The sequence below is a fragment of the Dromiciops gliroides genome, chromosome 3 (assembly GCF_019393635.1).
Source record: "Dromiciops gliroides isolate mDroGli1 chromosome 3, mDroGli1.pri, whole genome shotgun sequence".
Lineage (NCBI taxonomy): Eukaryota > Metazoa > Chordata > Mammalia > Microbiotheria > Microbiotheriidae > Dromiciops > Dromiciops gliroides.
This window is the reverse complement of record NC_057863.1, coordinates 47,257,416-47,267,038: the sequence shown is the minus strand read 5'-3', so window position 1 is coordinate 47,267,038 and position 9,623 is coordinate 47,257,416.

Here is a 9,623-nt window from a genome sequence, read left to right as displayed (position 1 = left end):
AAATCTGGTTTTCTTAGTAGGAACTGTACTTGTGTGGATCAGGTGACAAGACAGTCAGAATGGGGGGGAGGAAATGTTGGAGAGATTCCAGTTCACTTGAGAGATTGCCACAACAAAAGGCCTAGTCTAGGGTTAGCAAAGGGGAGATTGCACCCTGGTCTGGTCCAGTGATCCAGCCCTTTGGTACAAAGAGCTGTGGTCCTTCTGATATTACCTCAAAGCATGGTCTGTTCTCCAGAGAAGTACAAGTGAAGAATGGGCCATGAACAGGTGCAGTCTGGGAACCAGGACCCTTCAGGCCAACAGGACAGTCCAAAGATAACAACGGCCTAGGAAGACCTGGCTGAAAGCATGATGGGAGGCCCTGTGAGCTGAGAGGCCAGAACCCTGCCAGGGACAGGAACAAAGATCTTCCCCTCCCCCTCACGGGAGGGCCTGATATTTCCCCTCCTCTAGAATTTCTCAAGAACCTCTCATCATGATCTATAAGAAGGGGAGGGGAGAGGTGCTTCAAGCAGGGTAAGGATCAGGAAGGAAAATGAAGCTTCAGCCTTCTCCATCCCAGGGACCTTTTTAACCCCTTCCATTCCAGCTTCAGAAAATTACTCTGTCCAGTGTTGATAAGTTGGGAATAGGTACCTGGAGCCAAGGTATGCTTTAAGAAGATCCAACACCTTCCTTCACCGGCTCAGCTGCTTAACCTGAGGTGGATAACCAGGGGCTGCTATTCTGAAAGGGAGCAGCTTTACATCCCTGTTCCAAAGGAAGGTCACATGACAAAAACCAGGCTGAAAGAGCACTGGCCCAGGAGTTGAGAGACTAAGTTTCTAGTCCCGGTCCTGACCCTAACTCTGGGTCTCTCCTCCCGTGTAAAATGAAAAAAAAAATGAGGGGGTCAGATGGGGCCATCTCTAAGGGCTCTTCCAACAACCAGTCTCTGATATCGTAGTCTGATTGAGGTTAGCTTTAATTTCAATAAAAATTAAATGAGCCATAATGTTTTATATAATCGCACATGTATCTGATTGCTCACTGCCTTAGGGAGGGGGGAGGAGAAGGAGGGAAGGAAGGGAAGGGAGGGTTAAAACTGGAACCCAAAATTATAAATAAAAATGTTTATTACTTTAAAAAATAAAAATTTTAAAAATTTAATGAGCCTTCTGTGACCTTGGCCAAGTATTTCCCCTCTCCGAAACTTTTTTCTCTTCTCTAAAAATGAAGCAGTTCAACAATATAATTTCTATGGTTCCTTCCACCTCTATTGTATTACTTTGAGGGGCCTGGCTCCAAGTCCTTTTTTATTCCCTTCCCTCAAAAGTATCTGTTTGCTGCAAAGGTTACAACACTATCTAGTTTCTTACATGCCAAGTGTGAAGAAACAACTGACCTTGGCACTTTGCTATCAAGAATAATTAGTTAAAATAGGAAGCTACAAGATATGGTGCTTCCTGGGAGGTGGAGACTGGGCAACCTCTCCAGCAGTGGCCTTGTGGGGTTTCAGAATCTGGGGGAGGGGAGGTGGGGAAAGTTGGTGTCTAGAGCAATAATCTCTTCTAAAAGAACAGACCTGCTCCCTCAGGGTACCTTTCTTACTGATCGCCCTGGGGAATGGTTCTGATGCAAGAGTCTTAAGTGAAAACTGATCTACTGTTGGAAAAAAAAGAAAAAAAGGAAAATGATGAAGAAAAGATCATAGGAGGCAGATTGGTGTTGGGCTCTTGGGGTCAGAGGACCTGGGTTCAAATCCAACCTCAGACACTACATTAGGCACCAAGGGCAAGTCATTTAAACCTCCCACATGTCAGTTCTCTCAGGGCTTTAAACCAAGTGGCCTCTGGGGCAGCTAGGTGGCACAGTGGATAGAGCACCAGCCCTGGATTCAGGAGTACTTGAGTTCAAATTTGGCCTCAGACACTTGACACTTACTAGCTGTGTGACCCTGGGCAAGTCACTTAACCCCCATTTTCTGCAAAAAAACAAAAACAAAAACAAAAACAAAAACAAAACTAAGTGGCCTCTGAGGTCCCTTCAAGCTTTAGGTCTGTCATGCTGTGAATTAGCAGTTAGGGTATTGTGGGTAACCTTGAAGGGTGCAGTTTCAGTTGAGTGGCAGAGACAGAAGGCAGATTTCAAGTGCCTGGCAAATGGAAGGTAGAGAAATGAAGACCACCAGATATAGATTCCCTTTCCAGGAGTTTGGCTGTGAACAGAAAAGAGATATAGGGCAGTATCTTGAGTGGCTGGCAGGGTCAAGGGAAGTTTCATTTATTCATCTATCTATCTATCTATCTATCTATCTATCTATCTATCTATCTATCTATCTATCTATCTATCTACCTATCTATCTAAGCATGCTTGCATTCATTTGTTTGTTCATTTATGTATTTGGTTTTTTAAAAATCATAATGAATGGAGATCTCTGCACATTAATACAGAGAGGAGGTCAGTGGGTAATGTGAACTTGAAGGTGAGAGGATGGATGAGCAGACAAGCTGCAAGAAGAGATGGGAGGGGAGGGGAGCAAAGGCATGCGTAGAGGGGTTGGCCTTGGCAAAGAGAAGGCCCACTTGTTACCAGAGGCTGGGGTGAAGGAGAGAAAACAGCTAACGATTGAGAGGTTTTTGAGGTATGATGTGGCAAGAATAGGGAATGTGAATCTGAACCTTCTTCATGGAGGAACTCTGGTCCGGAAGAAGGAGAGGAGGCAGCTTAAGAGGTCTGAGGGAAAAAGCCAGGGTTGGAGGTAGCCAGTGAGGAGTGTATGATTTTAAGTCAGTCAGTCTCCTGTATTGTTATTCTCCCTTTCTTCTCTGTTGTCAGTAATTAATGACATTTAGCATTTAGGGAGCTTCGATGGGAAGGGTGCTTGATATAGAGTATCCCAAATTATCATCACAATGGCCCTGGGCGGTCGGTGCTAAACCGGTGAAGACTAGCTCAGAGTCACACCACTAGGTAGTGTCTCTGGGAGGATTTTCTCCCTGCTCACCCTGAGTACAGGCCCAGCACTTTCTCCACTATGGCCCTGCTGAAGGGCTGATGAAGGCATTTTCTTTCTTTCTTTCTTTCTTTCTTTCTTTCTTTCTTTCTTTCTTTCTTTCTTTCTTTCTTTCTTTCTTTCTTTCTTTCTTTCTTTCTTTCTTTCTTTCTTTTTTTTGGTGAGGCAATGGGGGTTAAGTGACTTGCCCAGGGTCACACAGCTATTAAGTGTTAAGTGTCTGAGGCTGTATTTGAACTCAGGTCCTCCTGACTCCAAGCCTGATGCTCTATCCACTGTGCCACCTAGCTGCCCCCGATGAAGGCATTATAAACAAGCCCCTTGGGAAGTTAGGGGCAGCTAAAAAGTATGTGTATGTAGGGGGAAAACAAAGAGGGGTCCCAAATGTCACAGGGGCTTGAAGGAAGAAAGGAGTTTTGGTTTTGGTTTTGTCTTTTTTGGTTTGCTTTGTTTGACTTTTCGGTGACTCTGTCTTGCTTAGTTCTCCAACGTCGGACAGGAGACAGGGTTCAGGGTGAACGTTTTCCAAGAAAGATGGTACAGCTAATGCATGGTATAGTGGATAGAGTTCTATGAACACGGGAAAGGTTCATCTAGTCCTTGGAAGGGGCTCATCATCTCTTTTCTCATCACACCCACCACAACTACCAGAGTTCTGGACCTCATCACCTATCCCCTAGTCTGCCTTAATAGCTTCAAGGAAACCTAACAGGCTTCCTTGAATACAGCCTCTCTCCAATTTAACCTCTCTACCTAGCTGCTCAATTAATATTCCTAAAGCAAGTCTGACCACATCACCCCCTTGCTCAAGAAACTTCAATGGCTCCCCACTGCCTCTAAGAAAAAAGCTGGCTCTGGCCCACCATCCTTGGCTGATCACATAGAAACTCCCCTTTGTGTACTCAACAGTTCAGCCAAACTGGCATGCTTGTTTTTTTTCCTAGTGAATGACATTCTCCCACCTCCCTGTCTTTGTGTTTCCTTCCTCACCTGTGTCTCTCAGAATCCTTAGATCCCTTCAAGGTTCAAGAGGCCTTGCCTAATTCTCTAGGTTGTTAGTCTCCACCCCTCCCATCACTGAGAAATTACTTTGTATTTATTGCTTATATTCCTTATTTACTATCTACTAACACGAAGTATCCTCCCAAAGTTACTTTGTGTGTATCTATTTGGGGGTATTTGTTATTTTTCCATTCTGCACTTAACACCAAAAGAAAAAAATATATATCGCATTTCCATATATACAGTAGGGGTGGTGGTGAGATGGCTGTATGAGATTCTGCAGATCTCTGTAATGGATGGCTTGTTTTTCTTTCTCTCAGGGGTTATTGCTTGCTTTTCTTAAAATATGTAATAAATTCACCATGTACTTTTTAATCTATTTTCTTATCACTAAATATTTCCTTATCACTGGTCCTCTTCCTGTTCCCTAAATGTGAATGATCCCCAGAGCCCCGACCTTGGCCCCTTTTTGTCTCTAAATTCCCAGCTCTGCCACTTATGAACTTTGTGATTTGTGACCTTTGGGTAAGATCTCTGAGCCTATTGCCAGGCATGACCTCCAAGGGTCTTCAGTCCTAAGTCTCTAATCCTAAAATCCTTGCCAAGGTGTTATTACCTCTTGAAAGATGACTTCCCATGGGGCAACTAGGTGGCGCAGTGGATAAAGCATCGGCCCTGGAGTCAGGAGTACCTGAGTTCAAATCTGGCCTCAGACACTTAACACTTACTAGCTGTGTGACCCTGGGCAAGTCACTTAACCCCAATTGCCTCACTAAAAAACAAACAAACAAAAACAAAGTGCATAATGTACTACAATATTTAAAAAAAAAAAAGATGACTTCCCAATCTGGCTCTTAAGCCTCCATCTCTTCCTTGAGGAGGTACTTTTGCTGGTAAAAACCATGATTTTGAGAAGGGTTTCCATAGGCTTCACACTATTACCAAAGGGGTAGGAGTAGGGGCTGAACTTAGATCTTCCTGACCAGACATCTCCACCGGAGCAGTCTCCTGGCACCTCAAATCCATCATCTCTTTACCAAACCTACTCATTTCTGTTAATCATATCACCATCCCTTTTGTAGCCTAGGTTTAAAATTTCCCTCTACAGAGGCAGCTAGGTGGCACAGTGGATAAAGCACTGGCCCTGGATTCAGAAGGACTTGAGTTCAAATCCCGCCTCAGACGCTTAACACTAGCTGTGTGACCCTGGGCAAGTCACTTAACCCTCATTGCTCCACAAAAACCAAACAAACAAAAAAATTCCCTCTAACTCACAAAGGGATTCTAATCAGTTGCCAAATCCTGTTGAATCTGGTTCCCCAGTATCTCTTGCATCTCTCCCCTCCTCTCAATTCTCACTGCCCCACCCTAGTTTAGACCCTTATTACCTTTCACTTGGGCTGGTTTTTCTCTTTTCCAATCTCAGAGTCTATCTAGCACATACAACTGCCAAAACCATCTTTTGGGTCATGGGTCATGGTACTACTCTACTCTCTATTGCTTTCTTCCTTTCTTTCTTCCTTCCTTCCTTCCTTTCCTTTCTTTCTTTCTTTCTTCTTTGGCAGGGCAATGAGGGTTAAGTGACTTGCCCAGGGTCACACAGATAGTAAGTGTCAAGTGTCTGAGGCCAAATTTGAACTCAGGTCCTCCTGAATCCAGGGCTGGTGCTTTATCTACTGCACCACCTAGCTGCCCCCATTCCCTATTGCTTTTGAAATAAAATGCAAAACATGGACTTAGCTACTAAATTCCCTCTACCATCAGGTTCCAATTTACCTTCTCATATATAATATGTGTGTCAAATGTATATTAAGTCATCCCACTTTACGTACTCTTCATTCCAGCCAAACTGGACTGATTTCATCATACATATCACCGTTTCTGCACTGTCCCTTTTCATGTCTACCTGTTGAAATCCTTGTCTTCTTCAAGGGTCAGTGCTGGTGTGGCTGCTATCTCTTCTAAGAAAGTTTCTTTGCTTGCCATGATCTCTCCAATTGAAATGGTCCCTATTTCCTTCAATATCCTTAGAACACTTTGGATCTCTCCTTTGTCTAACTTGTAGGTAATAATCTTACTTTTATTATCCCTACTTATATCCATGTTTTATCTGCCTACTAAATAATAAATTCTTTAAATATACAGGTTATAAGTTATTTTTCAGGAAGCTAGGTGGTGCAGTAAGCAGCTAGGTGGCTCAGTGGATAGAGCACTGGCCCTGAAGTTGGGAGGACCCAAATTCAAATCTCACTGCAGACACTTACTAGCTGTGTGACCCTGGGCAAGTCACTTAATCACAATTGCCTTAAACATCTGGGGCCATCTCCAGTCATCCATATATATATATATATATATATATATATATATATATATATTACCACTGGACTGACCCAGATTGCTCTGGAGGAGAGAGTGAGGTTGGTGACCTTGCACAGCCCTCCCTCACTTTAATCCAATTCAGTGCAAGTCATGACATCACTTTGATGTCATGGTCCTCTTCAAGTATTAAGAACAAACAACAACACCACTAACAAATCCAAATCTTGAGAACAAGTCTTGAGTCAAGCCCTTATTACCTGCAATACGTTGGACAAGTCATTTAAGCTCTATTGTCCTCAGTTTCCTCGTCTATAAAATGGGGGTGATAATAGCACCTACCTCCCAGGATTATGATGAGGATGAAATGAGATACTACTTGTAAAGCACTGAACACAGGGTCTGGCATTTAGTAGGTGTTTTTATAGAAATACTAGCTCTTATTATTTTTCATCTTTGTATCCCACTCACATGGAGTTGACCAATGTTTGTTGAATGAATAAGTACTAACCACTTATATAAGCTTGATGGGTTGACTATAAATCCCTAGTGGAAAAGGTGCTGAATCTGGGATTGAATGACTTATGTTCAGAATCCAGCTCTGCTCTATTATACCTGTAGGAATCCAGGCAAAGTCACTTAACTGCTCTGGACCTCAGTTTGCTCAACTGTAAAATATGGAAGAATTATAAAACCAGGAAGGTCTCTTCCAGTTCTAAATCAATGATTCTATGATCCAAGATCTCATTGGACCCACACAATAACCCTACATGGAGCAGAAGATATTTACGAATGTTATTATTATCCCAACAGAATATAAACTCCCTTAATGGAATATACGTTCCTTAAGAGTAGGCAGTATTTTCATTTTTGTCCTTATATCCCTAGTGCCTAGAACAGTGCATTACACAAAATGAGCACTTTAGATGCTTATTGAATTGAATTATTATTTCCATTTTATAAATAGGGAAACTGAGGCCCAGAGAATAACTTTCCCACATGATACATCTGCTTAGTGGCGAAGCTATGACAAGAAACTAGGTCCTCTGACTATTAATCTCTTCTCCATTATGCCTTTGAACTATTGTTCAAACTTCACCTGTTTTAGAGACTCACTTTTTTTTGTTTACTGGATTAACTTCTTTCATTCTGCTTTTTTAAATGTCTATCTTTCTTACTTCCAAAGAGGATTTGAAGAGGCTCCTTTTTTCCTTCACTATTCAAGATTCTCCATCAATAGTCCTTCATCAAGCTCTCCAACTTCCTGGATATATTTGTCACCATGGCCCCTGTGTAAGAGATCAATATCTCTAACATATGCTAGCCCTACCCTCTCAAAAAGCTTGAATGTCCTATTCCCCTACCTTGACTTAAATTCTTCTTCTGACTCTAAATGTTCTTCTATCTCCTGTTTTCCAGTCCGTGTTTGGATCAAGACCAAACTCCTCCCAGAAGTCTCAGCTCCCACATTCCAATGACTACCTTGTGCTACATACACATGTACTCCCCTCTATGCATGGATACAGTGATGCTAACCTCCATGTACAAGAGACTCCCAATCTCAACTCTGGACATTTTCACTGCTTTTGCTCCATACTAGAAATTCTCTCCTCATCTCTACCTTTTGGGTTCCATATCTTTCCTTCAAGGCTGAACTGAGAATCTCACTTTCTTCAAGAAGATTTTTCCTGATCCCCCTTAATATTATTGCCTTTCCTCTCTGGATTGTCTCTAATTTTTCCTGAATATCATATTTGTACATAGTTATTTACATGTTGTCTCTTCAAGTAGAGTATGAACCCCTTGAGATCAGGGGGATTAACTCTTGTTTTTCTCTATATCCCCAATTCTGAGGATATGACCTGGAAAATAGCAGGTGCTTAATAAATCCTTTTGTTAACTTGGTTTTTCCCACACAGCATTATTCATTACCATCCAAATGCCTTTGAAATTGTTCTTCAAATTGTTTCCTCTTTTATGTGTGGATCCAACTAAGGCCCAAATTGAGCAGCATCCTGACAGAGTAACTAACTGGCTGCCCTTGAAGTCAGAAATATCAAGATCAGTCTGACAACCACTGACCATAGGCCTCTGGGCAAAGATATAAACAAAGATATATAAAAGTGTGAACTGATCCAAACTTTCTGGAGAGCAATTTGGAACTATGCCCAAAGGACTATGGGACCATGCATACCCTTTGACCCAGTGGTACCACTGCTGGGTTGGTATCCCAAAGAGATCATAAAAGAGAGAAAAGGACCCACATGTACAAAAATATTCATAGCATCTCTCTTTGTGGTAGCGTAGAATTGGAAATTGAGGATGTTCCCATCACTTGGGGAATAGCTGGACAAGTTGTGGTATATGAATATAATGGAATACTATTGTGCTGTAGGAAATGATGAACAGGCAGATTTCAGAGAAACCTGGAAAGACACCACCTAGCTGCTCGTTGCTCATTGTTTTCTTACAGCACCATCATATTTTTTTTTTTGGAGGGGCAATGAGGGTTAAGTGACTTGCCCAGGGTCATACAGTGTTTGTGGCCGAATTTGAACTCTGGTCCTCCTGACTCCAGGGCCGGTGCTCTATCCACTGTGCCACCTAGCTGTCCCTATGCTCATTGTTTCTTACAGCACAATAATATTCCATTACATTCATATAATGGCTTGTTTAGCCATTCCCTAACTGATGGGCACACCCTCGATTTCCAATTCTTTGCCACCACAAAAAGAGCAGCTATAAATATTTTTGTACATGTGGGTCCTTTCCCCTTTTTTTATGACCTCTTTGGGATATAGACCTCATAGTGATATTGCTAGGTCAAAGGGTATGCACAGTTTTATAGCCTTTTGGGCATAGTTCCAAATTGCTGTCCAGAATAGCTAGATTAGTTCACAACTCCACCAAAAGTGCATTAGTATTCCAATTTCCCCACATCTTCTCCAACATTTGTCATTTTTCTTTTTGGTCAAATTAGCTTATTGAATAGGTATAAGGTGGCACCTCAGAGTTGTTTTCATTTGCATTTCTCTAATCAGTAGTGATTGAGAATATTTTTTTTCATATGGCTGTAGATAGCTTTAATTTCTTCATCTGAAAACTGCCAATTCATATCCTTTGACCATTTCTCAATTGGAGAATGACTTGTATTCTTAAAAATTTGGTTCGGGTCTCTATATATTTTTAAAATGAGGCCTTTATCAGAAACACTGGCTGTAAAATTGTTTCCCAGCTTTCTGCTTTCCTTTTAATCTTGCTTGCATTGGTTTTGTTTGCACAAAACCTTTTCAATTTAATGTAATCA